The 14,383-nt window shown below is 42.7% G+C and overlaps 2 non-coding genes across 2 annotated transcripts; one reads left to right on the forward strand and one right to left on the reverse strand.

Moving 5' to 3' along the window:
* Nucleotides 1–12,018: 12,018 nt before the first annotated feature.
* Nucleotides 12,019–12,092, reverse strand: Trnas-cga. The gene has a single exon. It is a non-coding gene; the product is annotated as a tRNA-Ser (tRNA).
* Nucleotides 12,093–12,284: 192 nt separating this feature from the next.
* On the forward strand, nt 12,285–12,358 carry Trnas-cga. The gene has a single exon. It is a non-coding gene; the product is annotated as a tRNA-Ser (tRNA).
* The last annotated feature ends 2,025 nt before the right edge of the window (nt 12,359–14,383 follow it).

A 14,383-nucleotide genomic window follows, 5' to 3' on the forward strand; every position in this document is an offset into this window, starting at 1 on the left:
ACTTAAGAAGTCTTTGAGCCACTCACATATTTGGGAACCAATCCCATATGCTCGTACCTTAGTTAGGAGTCTGCAGTGGGGCACCGAGTCAAACGCTTTCCGGAAGTCAAGGAATATGGCATCCGTCTGATACCCTTCATCCATGGTTCGCACGATATCATGTGAAAAAAGGGCGAGTTGCGTTTCGCAGGAGCGATGCTTTCTAAAGCCGTGCTGAGGCATGGTCAGCAACATCTACATCTACATCTACATCCATACCCCGCAAGCCACCTGACGGTGTGTGGCGGAGTGTTCCTTGAGTACCTCTATCGGTTCTCCCTTCTATTCCAGTCTCGTATTGTTCGTGGAAAGAAGGATTGTCGGTATGCTTCTGTGTGGGTTCTAATCTCTCTGATTTTATCCTCATGGTCTCTTCGCGAGATATACGTAGGAGGGAGCAATATACTGCTTGACTATTCGATGAAGTTATGTTCTCGAAACTTTAACAAAAGCCCATACCGAGCTACTGAGCGTCTCTCCTGCAGAGTCTTCCACTGGAGTTTATCTGTCATCTCCGTGACACTTTCGCGATTACTAAATGATCCTGTAACGAAGCGCGCTGCTCTCCGTTGGATCTTCTCTATCTCTTCTATCAACCCTATCTGGTACGGATCCCACACTGCTGAGCAGTATTCAAGCAGTGGGCGAACAAGCGTACTGTAACCTACTTCCTTTGTTTTCGGATTGCATTTCCTTAGGATTCTTCCAATGAATCTCAGTCTGGCATCTGCTTTACCAACGATCAACTTTATATGATCATTCCATTTTAAATCACTCCTAATGCCTACTCCCAGATAATTTATGGAATTAACTGCTTCCAGTTGCTGACCTGCTATTTTGTAGCTAAATGATAAGGGATCTATCTTTCTATGTATCCGCAGCACATTACACTTGTCTACATTGAGATTCAATTGCCATTCCCTGCACCATGAGTCAATTCGCTGCAGATCCTCCTGCATTTCAGTACAATTTTCCATTGTTACAACCTCTCGATACACCACAGCATCATCTGCAAAAAGCCTCAGTGAACTTCCGATGTCATCCACAAGGTCATTTATGTATATTGCGAATAGCAACGGTCCTATGACACTCCCCTGCGGCACACCTGAAATCACTCTTACTTCGGAGGACTTCTCTCCATTGAGAATGACATGCTGCGTTCTGTTATTAGGAACTCCTCAATCCAATCACACAATTGGTCTGATAGTCCATATGCTCTTACTTTGTTCATTAAACGACTGTGGGGAACTGTATCGAACGCCTTGCGGAAGTCAAGAAACACGGCATCCGCCTGGAACCCGTGTCTATGGCCCTCTGAGTCTCGTGGGCAAATAGCGCGAGCTGGGTTTCACATGACCGTCTTTTTCGAAACCCATGCTGATTCCTACAGAGTAGATTTCTAGTCTCCAGAAAAGTCATTATACTCGAACATAATACGCGTTCCAAAATTCTACAACTGATAGACGTTAGAGATATAGGTCTATAGTTCTGCATATCTGTTGGACGTCCCTTCTTGAAAACGGGGATGACCTGTGCCCTTTTCCAATCCTTTGGAACGCTACGCTCTTCTAGAGACCTACAGTACAACGCAGCAAGAAGGGGAGCAAGTTTTTCGCGTACTCTGTGTAAAATCGAACTGGTATCCCATCAGGTCCAGAGGCCTTTCCTCTTTTGAGCGATTTTAATTGTTTCTCTATCCCTCTGTCGTCTATTTCGATACCTACCATTTTGTCATCTGTGCGACAATCTAGAGAAGGAAGTACAGTGCAGTTTTCCTCTGTGAAACAACTTGTAAAAAGACATTTAGTATTTCGGCCTTTAGTCTGTTTCAGTACCATTTTGGTCACAAAGTGTCTGGACATTTTGTTTTGGTCCACTTCTCTGTCTCAAGGAAATTCATTATATTCGAACTGAGAATATGTTCGAGAATGCGGCAAAAAACCGATGTTAAGGATATTGGTTTGTAATTTTGAGGATCCGTCCTTCTACCCTTCTTATATACAGGCGTCACCTGCGCTTTTTTCCAGTCGCTCGGAACTTTGCGTTGGGCAAGAGATTCGCGACAAATGCAAGCTAAGTAAGGAGCCAATGCAGTAGAGTTGATGTTGTTGTCTTCAGTGCTGAGACTGGTTTGATGCAGCTCTCCATGCTACTCTATCCTGTGCAAGCTTCTTCATCTCCCAGTACTTACTGCAACCTACATCCTTCTGAATCTGCTTAGTGTATTCATCTCTTGGTCTCCCTCTACGATTTTTACCCTCCACGCTGCCCTCCAATGCTAAATTTGTGATCCCTTAATGCCTCAGAACATGTCCTACCAACCGATCCCTTCTTCTAGTCAAGTTGTGCCACAAACGTCTCTTCTCCCCAATCCTATTCAACACCACCTCATTAGTTATGTGATCTACCCATCTAATCTTCAGCATTCTTCTGTAGCACCAAATTTCGAAAGCTTCTATTCTCCTCTTGTCCAAACTATTTATCGTCCATGTTTCACTTCCATACATGGCTACACTCCATACAAGTACTATCAGAAACGACTTCCAGACATTTAAATCTATATTCGATGTTAACAAATATCTCTTCTTCAGAAACGCTTTCCTTGCCATTGCCCGTCTACATTTTATATCCTCTCTACTTCGACCATCATCAATTATTTTGCTCCCCAAATAGCAAAACTCCTCTACTACCTCTCACTTCCTAATCTGATTCCCTCAGCATCACCCGACTTAATTCGACTACATGCCATTATTCTCGTTTTGCTTTTGTTGATGTTCATCTTATATCCTCCTTTCAAGACACTGTCCATTCCGTTCAGCTGGTCTTCGAGGTCCTTTGCTGTCTCTGACAGAATTACAATGTCATCGGCGAACCTCAAAGTTTTTATTTCTACTCCATGGACTCTAATACCTACTCCGAATTTTTCTTTTGTTTCCTTTACTGCTTGCTCAATATACAGATTGAATAACATCGGGAACAGGCTACAGCTCTGTCTCACTCCCTTCCCAACCGCTGCTTCCCTTTTATGCTCCTCGACTCTTGTAACTGCCATTTGCTTTCTGTACAAATTGTAAATAACTTTCGCTCCCTGTATTTTACCCCTGCCGCCTTTAGAATTTGATAGAGAGTATTCCAGTCAACATTGTGAAAAGCTTTCTGTTAGTCTACAAATGCTAGAAATGTAGGTTTGCCTTTCCTTAATCTATTTTGTAAGATAAGTCGTAGGGTCAGTATTGTCTCACGTGTTCCAACAATTCTGCGAAATCCAAACTGATCTTCGCCGAGGTCTGCTTCTACCAGTTTTTCCATTCGCCTGTAAAGAATTCGCGTTAGTACTTTGCAGCTGTGACTTATTAAACTGATAGTTCGGTAATTTTCACATCTGTCAACACCTGCTTTCTTTGGGATTGGAATTATTATATTCTTCTTGAAGTCTGTGGGTATTTCGCCTGTTTCATACATCTTGCTCACCAGATGGTAGAGTTTTGTCAGAACTGACTCTCCCAAGGCCGTCAGTAGTTCTAATGGAATGTTGTCTACTCCCGGGGCCTTGTTTCGACTCAGGTCTTTCAGTGCTCTGTCAAACTCTTCACGCAGTATCGTGTCTCCCATTTCATCTTCATCTACATCCTCTTCCATTTCCATAATATTGTCCTCAAGTACATCGCCCTTGTATAGACCCTATATACACTCCTTCCACCTTTCTGCTTTCCCTTCTTTGCTCAGAACTGGGTTTTCATCTGAGCTCTTGATATTCATACACGTGGCTCTCTTTTCTCCAAAGGTCTCTCTAATTTTCCTGTATGCAGTATCTATCTTACCCCTAGTGAGATAAGCCTCTACATCCTTACATTTGTCCTCTAGCCATCCCTGCTTAGCCATTTTGTACTCAAACGAAAACTGGGCAGAACATCGTGGACCATATTATCCATAATATTCACTTCTTTATTACGTGTATTTTTGTCCCGGCAGCTTACGGAGTCGGTAATGGACGTCCCTGAGCAGCGAGGCGTCGTAGTGACCAGTGCCGTGCGGCAGTCAATAGATTTAACGTTGCCCGAGGTCAAGTCGCTCAGAAACGGAGAGGGCGGAAGGTGTGGTGGGAGGAGCGGAGGGAGGGTGGGGGACAAAAGCGTGAGAGAAACCTGCGCTGTCACGCCAGGACGCAGCCCGGCGCGGTGAATCCGCAGTTTCATCCGCAAAGCGGACCCGCGGCGAACTCTCAATGGCGCCGACACGCCACAATGAAGCGAAGCGAGCGGAAAATGCACTCCGCCGCTCGCTGATTAACTGCCGGTAATAAACACGGAAAGACGCCGTCCAGCGGCTGCGGCGCTGCCTGTGGGTGCACAATGAGTGCGACAGTGGGACACGGGCGTGGCCTCTTTCACGGGCCTAACGAGCGGCTGACAAATCGTCTGCGGCCTCTCCATAAATTAGCGGACACCGGCAACCGGGTTGGCGCTCTGCGAGAGGTGATTTATCTTCCGGGACGCCTTACCCGGTCCGAGTGAGCCGTTAAACGGCGGCAAGCAAATGCCCCGGGGGCGCATTACAGACTGCCGCCGCACGGCGTTATGTTGTTACGAGGGACACTACTGGTTATGCAGAGTGAACTGGCACCGAAAAAAAAAAGACTTGACTTAGAAGCAAAGCAGAACCTATGAGCTTGCTGCTACTTCTTGCTACGAGGGGCGTTCAATAAGTAATGCAACACTCTTTTTTTTCTCGGCCAATTGTGATTCAAAAAATGCGGAACTTGTTGTGGGACATCGTGAAATATTCCCCCTTCGGCCCCTATACTTTCATGGACTTCCGGTAGGTGGCGGTGCTATACGTAGCCTCCTAAATGGCGTTTGTAACTTAGGTGCGTTTCAAGCATCTACATCTACATCTACATTTCTACTCCGCAAGCCACCCAACGGTGTGTGGCAGAGGGCACTATACGTGCCACTGTCATTACCGCCCTTTCCTGTTCGTCGCGTACGGTTCGCGGGAAGAACGACTGTCGGAAATTCTCCGTGCGCTCTCGAATCTCTCTAATTTTAGATTCGTGATCTCCTCTGTAGGTATAAGTAGGGGGAAGCAATATATTCGATACCTCATCCAGAAACGCACCCTCTCGAAACCTGGCGAGCAAGCTACACCGCGATGCAGAGCGCCTCTCTTGCAGAGTCTGCCACTTGAGTTCGCTAAACATCTCCGTAACGCTATCACGCTTACCAAATAACCCTGTGACGAAACGCGCCGCTCTTCTTTGAATCCTGTCTATCTCCTCAGTCAACCCGACCTGGTACGGATCCCACACTGATGAGCAATACTCAAGTATAGGCGGCACGAGTGTTTTGCAAGCCACCTCCTTTGTTTTTGGACTGCATTTTCTAAGGACTCTCCCAAAGAATCTCAACCTGGCACCCTCCTTACCAACAATTAATTTTATATGATCATTCCACTTCAAATCGTTCCGTATGCATACTCCCAGATATTTTACAGAAGTAACTGCTACCAGTGTTTGTTCCGCTATCATATAATCATACAATAAAGGATCCTTCTTTCTATGTATTCGCAGCACTTTACATTTGTCTATGTTAAGGGTCAGTTGCCACTCCCTGCACCAAGTGCCTATCCGCTGCAGATCTTCCTGCATTTCGCTGCAATTTTCTGATGCTGCAACTTCTCTGTATACTACAGCATCATCCGCGAAAAGCCGCACGGAACTTCCGACACTATCTACTAGGTCATTTATATATATTGTTAAAAGCAATGGTCCCATAACACTCCGCTGTGGCACGCCAGAGGTTACTTTAACGTCTGTAGACGTCTCTCCATTGATAACAACATGCTGTGTCCTGTTTGCTAAAATCTCTTCAATCCAGCCACACAGCTGGTCTGATATTCCGTAGGCTCTTACTTTGTTTATCAGGTGACAGTGCGGAACTGTATCGAACGCCTTCCGGAAGTCAAGGAAAATGGCATCTACCTGGAAGCCTGTATCTAATATTTTCTGAGTCTCGTGAACAAATAAAGCGAGTTGGGTCTCACACGATCGCTGTTTCCGGAATCCATGTTGATTCCTACTGAGTAGATTCTGGGTTTCCAGAAATGACATGATACGGGAACAAAAAACATGTTCTAAAATTCTACAACAGATCAATGTCAGAGATATCGGCCTATAGTTTTGCGCATATGCTCGACGACCCTTTTTGAAAACTGGAACTACCTGTGCTCTTTTCCAATCATTTGGAGCCTTCCGTTCCTCTAGAGACTTGCGGTACACTGCTATTGGAAGGGGAGCAAGCTCTTTCGCGTACTTCGTGTAGAATCGAATTGGTATCCCGTCAGGTCCAGTGGACTTTCCTCTGTTTTCAGTTGCGTTTCTATTCCTTGGACACTTATTTCGATGTCAGCCATTTTTTCGTTCGCGCAAGGATTTAGAGAAGGAACTGCAGTGCCGTCTTCCTCTGTGAAACAGCTTTGGGGAAAGGTGTTTAGTTTTTCAGCTTTACGCGTGTCATCCTCTGTTTCAATGCCATTATCACCCCAGAGTCACTGGACATTGTGTTTCGATCCACTTACTGATTTAACGTAAGACCAGAACTTCCTAGGATTTTCTGTCAAGTCGGTTCATAGAATTTTACTTTCGAATTCACTGAATGCTTCACGCATAGCACTCCTTACGCTAACTTTGACATCATTTAACTTCTGTTTGTCTGAGAGGTTTTGCTGCGTTTAAATTTGCAGTGAAGCTCTCTTTGCTTTCGCAGTAGTTTTCTAGCTTTGTTGTTGAACCACGGTGGGTTTTTTCCAGTCCCTCACAGTTTTACTCGGCACGTACCTGTCTAAAACGCATTTTACGATTGCCTTGAACTTTTTCCATAAACACTCAACATTGTCAGTGTCGGAACAGAAATTTTCGTTTTGATCTGTTAGGTAGTCTGAAATCTGCCTCCTAATATTCTTGCTAAACAGATAAACCTTCCTCCCTTTTTTATATTCCTATTTACTTCCATATTCAGTTGCAGAGCAGAGAGTCGTCACTGTTTCTTTTAGCGGTAAACCAGAACATCGCATTCATTCATAGGAGCCTCCAGACCTGGTAGTGAACAAAAGCGCGGTGAATCGTTGACAATATTTCCCGGATGCGCAATAGCTCCGACAGTCTAGAATTGAGATCGAGAGGTTCGCAGTAATACTGAGAACATCATTAACTTTGGAAATACATCGCGCTGCCTGGAAATATTGTGCCTGTCATCATTGTAACAAGTTTGCGCAAACCTGTCCAATCTCTCTCGTGCCGGCCGGCTGCTCACATCTGAACGTGCGGACACTCTCGTTCGAGATGATTTACGGGTTACAACCAAACACCTCGCTCTGCTCAACTGTACGTCTCTGTCACTGGTGGTGGCACGCTCGTCCAACAGCTAGGGACTCAAAGTTGTGTGTTCGCTGGGTTCCTCCCCGTTTAATAGCAGTGAAGGATGATTTTCGCAGACTTGCTTGCCCGTTAAGAGGCTAATCGTGCTAAATGTTTATCGAACATCGTCACAGGCGATGAAACATGGGTTCATCACTTCAAACAGGAAACAGAACGGCTATCCATGGAGTAGAGCCACACCATCTCTCCTGCGACGGAAAAGTGAAGTCATGGGGACGATCTTCTGGGACTCTGAAGAGGTTGTTCTTTTGACGTCCTCCCTCACGGTGCAACGGTCATCTCTGAAGTGTATCGTGCTCCCTCAGGAATTTGTAGAAACGACTTTCTGCGTGTTTGTCGCCACAAAAATGCAAACAAACTTCTCTCTCTCCATGACCAACGCAAGGCACCCGAAAGGAGCTCACAAAACTTCTTCGTCCACTCTACAGCCCGGATCTCACGCCTTTCGACCTCCATCTATGTGGCCAAATGGAGGATCCACTCTGCGGGGAGCAGTACATGGATGATGTGGAAGTAATTGATGCAGAAGATGTTGATTCCGACGTTGACCTGTGGGTGGTGCCATGCGGACATACTGGCCCTCCTGGTAAGATAGCATAAGGTTGTCGCATTGAGCGGAGATGATGCTAGTAAATGCGGTTTTGTAGCTCAAAGAGTGGGGAATAATATAGTATACTGGAGTCCTGAAGAAATCCAACCTGCCTTGGGAAAAAATGTGTTGCATTACCTACTGAACGCTCCTTGTCCTTATGCTAGGACGCCTCATGTGAGGCAGAGATCAAAGTGAGGATCTCTGTCAAGCGGTCTTTAGACGGTCAACAATATGGACAATTGATTGGCGACTCCATGGAGTGCTGTGTGCACAACGACCATATGTGTTAAATTAAAAGGAAGGGGTCCCACTGCTGCTATAAGACATGTAATAAAATTATCTCCTTTATATGAGTATCCTAAACTGTTTGCTTGGCAGTTTTCATTTCTGTTTTATCAACTGTAAAGGTATGATGGGTTCTGACCCAGTGCTTGTGCAAAAGGGTGTAACTTGAGTGCAATGTATTTATTTGGGACAGAGCTTTTATACTTTAAAGAGAACACTGTTCCCTTATACCCAAGTTCTGTTTGTATCATATGATAAATTTTTCTATAAATAATAGGTGTGATAATGGAGGTATCTACTAAGCTAGCGTACTTCGTACACTTGTGTGTATCCAACATATAATTTATTCTTTGCAATTTGTAACAGCAGTTTTCACTCACGAATGCACTAAACGATCTCTGCATCCACAATGTGCTTTTAAAACATTCTGCTTTCATAATTACGATGATTTTTTAATTTATATAAAGTGTACACGTGTCCCAACGGGATGAATGAGATGTGTGTTTCATCACGTCGTGAAATACGATAAAAAACTGTTAGTCTGCAACCTTCAAATTTTTTTTATATAACATGTAATGGGTTTCATGAAACGTTTGACCTGCTATATTGTGACATAAATTGTATAATTACCACTATTTATGTATTTGACTTTTTGGGTTCAATGTAATGTTTTACGTAAATTAAGAACTTTGTATCTCTGACTCCCTACGTCAGATGGCGGTTGCTGTGTTATAATAAATTCTGTTATTTTTGATGTCATGTTATTTGTATATTTTTCTTCTTTCCTAGTCTTATCTGACGCCATGTAACCTCACCTGTTGATTTTTATTCTGACATGTTTTTTAAGTTGTTTGAAAATAACACGCCAGCATGTTGGCAAGATGTGCATATCACACTGCAACAGCATTTACGTAGCTTATGTAATCAGATACCAAATTTGGCTTGTTACGTACTATGCCCCAACAGAACAAATCAGTCCTGTCACGGAAAAGCCATGTATAACACTTCCGTCTGCTACTACTGTACCATAACCTCAATGCCAGAAACAGGTCGTGACATAAAACTATTTTGTAAAAGCAATTGTGGTACAAAGCAACAGAGCAGTGTTACCCTCCGAGAGGAATTTTGTTATGTTGACCGTGTTGTACCTAACGGAGGTGGCTTATCGGAAATGAAAGTTAGAATTACGTAAATATTTGAACAGTACGAACAAAATTTTGTCTATCTGTACTGTTCAACTGAGAAAGAAAACGGTCGCCAGCCTAACTAGGCAAGAGAATGATTAACATTCTCGTTTAAGAAAATAGTTATCAGTAACTATAACGGATCCACACAACCTATACTCTGTCACACGCGAGTGCAGTGAACTATTACATATACATATGTTTACGGTAAGATTGGAACTAACAGAGCAGCAGAAACAATTTGCAAAATTATAACAGCTACCGAAACACACTATCACTTTCAGGGCTTACACAAAGTGAATGATCTTTATAACATTACTATTAATATGCAATTCTAATACACCAGAGAGACAAACACTTAGCAAACATGAGTATATAACGTTTCACAACTGCAGCTTTCTCACTTTTACTACATCGAAACACAATGTTGACAAAATTGCAAGAAACAGACTCACATTTTAGAATTTACTACAGGCAACTATGTGATCATTTGCTTTATTAACTTCACTCTTAAGAAATTTTAATTTGAAGTTGGCAAGAACACATTAATAAGCAGTTTTACTAGGAAAATTATTTCAGCAAGCATCATTAACTTTAACTCACTCTCTTGCCACATTAACTTTAACTTTCTCTTTACTATGTTCAAGAGGCACTAATTAGAAAACTGGGTTTTAATGTACTTTCAGTAAGGACACTCGGATATCACTGTAGCTCAAGCGGAGAGGAACCTGAGAGGTGTTATGATGAGGAGAAAAATCAAGGTAGATACATAAATTCAGATATAAATTACCTTATATTTGAGCACATTAGCACATCCATTAAGCTGATCCTTCACTGTACATCATTATAGTATTACGTTACAGTGATTGCGCAACGTGGTGGCAACTGCATGTTGGTAGGTGGATTTGCAGGCAGAATTGCTGGACTCTGGCCCTTCTTGGTGGCGATGATGAATACCAAATCCAGAATCGTTCCAGCTATTTATCCATCCATCCGAGGCATTGGAAAGTAGCAGAAAAAGCCTCTTTCGGAAGCAGAACAATATGCATCTTTTACATGGCAGTACACAGACTCGTAGCTCGCCTCAGACTGACTATCAGTTCTACCTTTTCCACCTAGGCCAACCACAATTTGCGCGCGCTACACAGTTCCGTTCCCGAGGGGAACCACTACACCATTTACATACAAACTAACTAAGAACCCTAAGTGAGGATTAGCAATTTACATAACAGCAACCAAATGCATCAAATAAATCGAAACATCTACACATATTAACATCTCTACAAAAAATTATTCACACAAAATTACAATTATGTACATTAAGTTTTGTTTCCTCCAAATGGGACAAAGCATTTAAACGACTACATAGAACCAAACCATGACATAAAGTTTATGCAAAGAAAGAAATACACAGCTTTATGCTATCGATTCAATCACACACATTTACAGAAGCTCAGCGATGTAACATTAAATGAAACAAAAGCAAAATAAATCAGTAGAGCATTAGAGCTATGGTGTTACGTGCATTTCCCCCATGTCTTTTTTGCTATGCGTTTTTTAATGTACAATTGTAAAATTGAAATATTCAATTAATGATTTGCAAGTGTACTTTGGTATTTTCTGGTAATCTCTTGGCATATAAAGAATTGTTAAGTCTTCACGTGACACACGCCACGTAGAGGGCGTTCCAAGACCCTGTCACACCGAGGTCTGCTGTGTAGGTGAATTTAAACAGCGGCTTCAGTTTACTGTGATCGCTTCTCAGTTTTGGTTACTGATAACTTGATACCAGTGTCTATGAGTTTAATTTGTACACCACAGGTATGTTCTTTCCAACAGTTGGTTTATACTCAGGTGTATCTGTGGTTTTTTGTTTTTGTTCACTGATCGCTATGTGAAAATTTTTAACTTCGAGCACTGAAGATGGTCACTATGTGATTGAAAATCGATTTTGCTGTCAATAAACCATCAATATTACGGCCAACGCTGACCTTCCTTTTAATTTAATATGGACAATATTTACCGGATATGCATCTAGCAGTGTGACTGAGAGATTGCGCAATAATCCTGAGTACATCATAAACTTCGGAAATACACTGCGCTGCCAGGAAGTATTCTGTCTTTTGTGGGCAGTATTGACAATATCCTTGACTGTCCCTCACCTGCTACAGAAACCATGGAAGTAAGCTTTTCTGTTGCGTGGAAAATGAGTGCAAAACAAGAGGAAAGATCAGTATTATCAGAGTGCATCGAAATGTTTAAGTCATTGCCGGTATTGTGGAATGTTAGGACATATGAGTACTAAAGTGGAAGGGTTAAGAATGATGAATGGTGTGATTCGTTGCTCAGAAAATATATGGAAGAGCCACGAAGGAAGGTGATTTTAAAATATTTGATTAATGTAAGATAATTTTAAAATATTTAATTAATGTAAAGTCATGAAGAAAAGTAACTATGAAACTTCCTGGCAGATTAAAACTGTGTGCACCAACCGAGACTCGAACTCGGGGCCTTTGCCTTTCGCGGGCAAGTGCTCTACCAACTGAGCTACCGATGCACGACTCACGCCCGGCCCTCACAGCTTTACTTCTGCCAGTATCTCGTCTCCTACCTTCCAAACTTTACAGAAGCTCTCCTGCGAACCTTGCAGAACTAGCACTCCTGAAAGAAACGATACTGCGGAGACATGGCTTAGCCACAGCCTGGGGGGTGTTTCCAGAATGAGATTTTCACTCTGCAGCGGAGTCGTGCATCGGTAGCTCAGATGGTAGAGCACTTGCCCGCGAAAGGCAAAGGCCCCGAGTTCGAGTCTCGGTTGGTGCACACAGTTTTAATCTGCCAGGAAGTTTCATATCAGCGCACACTCCACTGCAGAGTGAAAATCTCATTCTGGAAAAGTAACTATGTCTAGAAATTTATGTCTGTGGGTAAATTACATACCAGAATGTAATCCTTTGCCGCACGTATTATCGCATGACACGGTTCCACAACTATGTGTCACATACCGTAAGCTGAAACTGCTCGAGTAAATTTCAAGTCTCGGGAAGAATTGCCAGTAGCAATGTATTGAAACCTGTCAGATAAACGCTGTTGCTTTTGTTTTCTAATAATGATGTCCTCGGAAATTTATGTGTGTGTGTGTGTGTGTGTGTGTGTGTTGGGGGGGGGGGGGGGAGGGCAAGCTGGGTATGCCTATGTGTGGGAGGAACCATTTCCAGCGATGTATCGGATGTTGAACCATTAACACACAAAAAGGTATGATAATCAATTTTTTTTAAAATTATATTCCTGAGAGAGCCCACAGCCTCAATGTGTTTTGAGAATGAATACAGGGTTTAACAGATGACAGCCTACTTGGAATATGTTTCAGTTCTAGAACCTTTTTTCTTCCAACCTCAATTCTCTCTACAAGTTTTCGTGAGTGATCTTTGACGCTACTTGAAACAATTCGTCATGCACCTTTATTTCTGCTTGAAGCAATGGAGTAGCGTCCCTATCGTCAAACATTCCGAACCGCAGTGTTATTGCACAGTATTACAGACAATACGTTCTACTGAGCAGACCAGGGAGATCTTTAATAATAATGCACAAAATTATTGTGCAGTATTATTGATCGACTAGGGGCCAGTTAAAAGGACTTCAAACTACAACTCGTGGGGTTACTAGCATTCCTTGGTGTTAGTAACACGTAGGTCTCCTATCTTTCACGGTGCTGCTCCGTAGCTGTGGAGGATTTGATTTGATTTGATTTGATTTGTGCCTCGGTACAGACCGGTTGTCTTACATTTTATAACAAATCATTCATTTTAAGCTTTTCATGAAGGTTACAAAACATATTCCTTATTATAAACAGCAATTATTGTTTTCCGCAAGTACAATGGAAGTAATAATAAATTAAAAATGCATTAGAAATTGAAAGAAAAAGAACACAAAATATTCAAATTTTAAAAAAAGGTTCAAATGGCTCTAAGCACTATGGGACTTAACATCTGAGATCATCAGTTCCCTAGACTTAGAACTACTTAAACCAAACTAATCCAAGGACATCACACACATCCATGACCGAGTCAGGATTCGAATCTGCGACCGTAGCAGGTGCGCGGTTCCGGACTGAAGCGACTAGAACCGCTCGGCTACGGCTCAAATTTTCAAAAGATATGATGATATATGATAGGAAAGACTTGGTTAGAAAGAGAGAGAGAAATGTTACCCTATCTGAGCCAGCCAGGTCTGAAAGCCTTGGAACTACTTCGAGCCTTGCAGTCCCGCTTCGCTACAGTTTAATTTACGAATTAATATTTCAACACTGTTCACAAAAACATTATAACTATTTTGTATATTGTCGAAAGCGCAATGGTGTGTGAGTGTAAGGTGTGTTATTTCTTGGGGTTACTAATTAACCTTCAGTTTCTATATTATGTGTCTCGAACTTTACCTGTGTTTCTTATACAGGGTGTTACAAAAAGGTACGGCCAAACTTTCAGGAAACATTCCTCACACACTAATAAAGAAAAGATGTTATGTGGACATGTGTCCGGAAACGCTTAATTTCCATGTTAGAGCACATTTTAGTTTCGTCAGTATGTACTTCCACCTACGCTCAATGGAGCACTTTATCATGATTTCATGCGGGATACTCTACCTGTGCTGCTAGAACATGTGCCTTTACAAGTACGACACAACATGTGGTTCATGCACGTTGGAGCTCCTGCACATTTCAGTCGAAGCGTTCGTACGCTTCTCAACAACAGATTCGGTGACCGATGGATTGGTAGAGGCGGACCAATTCCATAGCCTCCACGCTCTCCTAACCTCAACCCTCTTGACTTTCATTTATGGGGGCATTTG

Source organism: Schistocerca piceifrons, chromosome 10 (assembly GCF_021461385.2).
Source record: "Schistocerca piceifrons isolate TAMUIC-IGC-003096 chromosome 10, iqSchPice1.1, whole genome shotgun sequence".
NCBI classification, from domain to species: domain Eukaryota; kingdom Metazoa; phylum Arthropoda; class Insecta; order Orthoptera; family Acrididae; genus Schistocerca; species Schistocerca piceifrons.